Below are 4,620 nucleotides of genomic sequence, written 5' to 3' on the forward strand. Positions count from 1 at the left end.
TCCTAGATCCCTGAACCACATATTGGTATCTTCTAGGTCAATACTTAGATTTGCAAGACAGTATAAAAATTAGGTATATCTGCCTTTCTTTTTAATACAGATTCCTAGAAACCTCATTGATAATTCATTTTGTTAAAGATTCTACTGCTCATTCCCAAAAAAAAACCTTATTTCTTCCATTATACAGACTAAGTTTCTAAATGAAAACTCAGTTTATTGCTTTAAAATTTTGCACTATAGATATACTAATCTAGTATCATACATTTTTTGATATAGTCTTTTAAGGACAATGGCTTCAACTTCTGTCATTTTTGCCCCCTAATATATTTATCTTTTCTGAATGCATTTGAAGTCAAAGAAACACTGTCATAGAAACAAGTCAAATCTGAAATTGCATTTATTGGATCAGGGTAACATCAGTGCATTTCAACCTTTATTTTGTAAAATGTCATTTGGTTTTTCAGTGAATTAATCCTGTCTAGCAAATTAACAAGTATACTTCATGTAGATGTTTTTATAATCATTGGGAAAACTACCACAAAAAGGGCTATGGGCGATGGGCTCAGCAAAACCGAGTGAAAAGTTCCAAGATAAGGGAAATTACAAAGAATGCTTAAAATGAAAACAAGCAGAATTAAAGGTCAACATTACTGCTTCCTAAATGAGGATTTTTGAATAGAAAAACGATTTCTAATCTAAATTATCATTGCACGTTCCAAAACAATTACGTAAATATATTTTAATAACACAAAAGACAATATAGAGTTTACTGAAGCAGAAATTAGCTTTTAAGATATTTAATTTTTTTATTAAAAAGTCAATATTGTCTAAACATAATTATTTGAATATCCCTCATATGTTATTGAATGCCTCATATATAACAGAACCAAAGATGTGGAAATTATATTGATGGGTCATAATAATACATTTAGTGAAGAGACTGATTTCCATTACATATATCTTTCCACAGGAATTACATAACCACAGGTAAAAATAATGCAGTTGCTTAGTACAATTTTACTGCCTGATATGTAGGTAGTGTTTATGTGATTTATAATGCAAAAGAATTATCAAAATCAAACTAAAATTAAACCATAAACCTTAGGAAACATCAATGTGTATCTCAGATTGTGAAGCAGAGCTAGGATATCATGAGGACAAGCCTTAGGATAGAGCAGGTTGTGACTACACTGTATTGAATTTCAATTTTGTGCCATGTGCTGTGCTATTTGCAGTACACATACTATCTCATTCGTGATTTAGTAAAGAAAATCTATTCATGAGACTTCAAGGAAGGAATAGAGGGACAATTGAAGAGATGTTCATAGACACTTACATTGGAGCAGCAGCTTTTAGAGACTAAAAGAATCTGATGACACTGAAGAAAATCTCTTCTATTCAAGTACCTCCATTCTGTCAGCAATTACCAACCAGCTTCTATAAGCCAGGCATGTTTCTAGGTGATGAGATGTACTGGTGAGAGAGACCTCATTCCTTTTCTCATGAATCATGTGAGAGGCAAATACAGAGTAAACAGTTTAAACACTTTATAAGTTGGGAAAGTGGTGGGAATGAACTTACATTTCCTGCAGTACGGCAGCTTTATACTCTGATGGTTCTCTTCATAAAATGACGAGATGATAGGAAGAAATAAATAAACCCAGATATTCTTGTACCCACTGATGAAGTGCATTGAAAGAAATCCCCAAGCAAACTGAGGACAAGAATCCTGCTAAAAAAAAAGTAAGTTTAAGGTAGCTTTCACCCTGGGGTTGTTCTCTGTATCCTGGGGCCAAGAGCTTCAGAATTGACCTTTGAACAGAAGGAAACAGGAAAGGTGGAAAACCTAAAGAAACCAGTTGTGAAACTTAGCATTCAAAAGGATATACCCTCAGGGTAAGACTCAACAAGAAATAAGCTGCACTGAGGTGGACACAGAGGGAAGCTCCACTGCCTCAACTTCAGCAGAATAAACACAAATCTCTTGAAAATTCAAAATCCTAAAATGGCTCTAGACTGGTTTTTCATCCCAACCCCACTCCCTGTGTTCTCTGAAAAAACATCAAATATCAAAGGGGGGATTAAAATTTAAAATGGCCTGGGTTATTAGTACCCCAGGCAGCAGACAGCAATGACTGCAAATCCAGTCTGGAGAAACTCAAATCAAGGCATGCCTAAAAATGAACACAGAATAAGTTGCATAAAAAACAAGTAGCTCACAGGCAAAAATCACAGGAGTAAACAAGTTGCTAGTTTGAACCAGCACAAATAATACACAGCAGATAAGGGTCAAAGATGTTTTAAATATTGGAATTATCAGGCATAAATTTTAAAGTCAGACATAAGACTGACTAGTTGTGCTTCATAAATTTAAAGGAAAAAAGAAAAATGAATATATTTGCAGGAAACAGGAACATGGAAAATAAAAATATTTTTTAAATAATTGAATAGGTATTCTAGAAATATTACAGTAATTAATATTATAGTAACTAAATATCACAGTAATTAAAATTAAAAAGTCAATAGGTAAATGTAAAGATTAAGAAAGATTAGAAGAAATTTACCAGAGCACAGCCTCATGAGGCAGGCGATATTAGATCTGAGAGATAGGTTAAGACTCATGTAGGATACTATGAGAAGATCCTACAGTCTCTTCATATTGCTGCAGGACAGGAGAATAAAATGGCCCAGAAAAGAAGATAATTAATCATTATGAGAATTCTATAGAATAACAAAAGTTAAGAAGCTAAAGATTTAACAAAAGCAACAAATCCCAGGCAGAGTAAATTAAATATATTTGCATGGAGAATGCTGAATCTCAAGGGCAGCCTAAAGTAGAAGAGAGATTGCCTTCCAAGGTAAAAGTTTCAGATGTAGAAAAAAGTTCTCAATTGCAATAAGCAATGTAAAATCACAGTGCAATGACTCTGTTAATAGGATGAAAGAACGTATCTGTCACTATATGTGTTAACCAGAATAGATTAGGTCATGCTGTCATTTAATCAAACACATTATCTGCTCTCTCGCATCCCCACTTACATGTCATATAAAAAGGCTCAGCAGGAAAAATAATTACTCCCCTTCATAAAAGGGAAGAATGGAAGACATGCAAGCCACAAGTACTTATCTATTCTGTAATCTCCTTGGGCATCCATGGCTCTCCTAACATGGCATTACTAGGTCCTGTTTCCACTGTTTGGGAAGTAACTCCTTGCACCATTTTTTCCCATGATCCTTGGCTCAATCTCTCAAGCAAAAATCATTGAGCTATAGCTGTAGGGTCAAATCTGGCCTTGGCCAAATTTATTTTTAAATAGTTTTATTGGAACAATAAACTTTTATTTAAATATAATTTGTGGCTGTTTTTGTGACAGAATTCATTAGTTGTGACAGAGATCAGAAAGCATACATAGCCTACAGTAATTGCTATCAGGCTCTTTACATGACAGGTCTGCTGAGCCCTGTTCTAGGAGACTCCCACTCTCCTCTGCTTTAGCTAAAGCAGTTGTTAGGTAAGATTCTTTCTTCCTTGGCTACTACATGGCCCATTCAGCCCCCTTCATACTACAGGACACTGAGATACCAGGGTATTTGAAAACTTAAACTGTTCCAGGATATTTCATTCCAGACTCCAGGACTCTGGAGCAGGACAACTATGTATTAAAAATGTTTGTTTTTAGAGGAGAATTTCCACATCTGGAAAAGAAGGAGTTCATAGGAAGTCTAACAACTAAAAACACAATATGCAACAATTAGAAAAGCAAGATAAGTCACAGCTAAACCATTGTTTCAAAGAAACGGTTGGCTGTGGAAGCAACGGAGGCCTATATGAATTAAAGCCCATACTTGCCCATAGGCAATTTATATAATGGAAGGGACTTACTGGATGCCTTCCCTTCAAAAGAATTTTCAATTTTATCTTATGCATCAGTTGGTTCTTCTATACCTGGAAAGGCACCACATTTAACCTCCTTTCTATGTGTAAAATTATCTACTTATTCTGAAGCATCTTACTTTCTTGAGCATATTGCTAAAAGCAGCAAATAAAATATAAAATGCACACACTCACTACTCATAGTCCACTGTCCAAACTCTTTTCTAACATTATTCACATGCTAGGATGCCTATGGAGGACACAGTTTCACTAAATAATTTGCCACTGCAAAAATGAATCATGACCTTTCTTGCCTTTGGTACAAGTTTCTTTACTGTCCACTGTCCAAATGATTTTCAGGTTTTTTTGCAACATAGTGATACCAAACACTTATGTTCTTATTTCCTTTTCCAGAGCCACAGTAATATGTCCCTGCCCAACTGTAAGGGGAACTGAATTGTAGTCTTCTATATCCCTGAAGGAGAAAAAATGCAAAATGAGGAGAATCAATAATGTTTATCACAACTGGAATGCTATATTCAAATGCAAAAATAATGTGCTCACAAAGATTAAAAAAGATACTTCTAGAAAAAAATCTAAATAAAAGAAAAGAACAGAGTTGGAGGCTCAGTAATAGAAATTGTAAAGAATGTACTAAAGAATGTACTTCAAACAAAAGGAATATAACTCTAGACTAAATATCTGAGATATAAGAGAAAATAAAGACCATGAAAAAGGAAAAAAAA

This window comes from Hipposideros armiger, unplaced genomic scaffold, assembly GCF_001890085.2.
Source record: "Hipposideros armiger isolate ML-2016 unplaced genomic scaffold, ASM189008v1 scaffold_1493, whole genome shotgun sequence".
In the NCBI taxonomy this organism is placed as follows: Eukaryota; Metazoa; Chordata; class Mammalia; order Chiroptera; family Hipposideridae; genus Hipposideros; species Hipposideros armiger.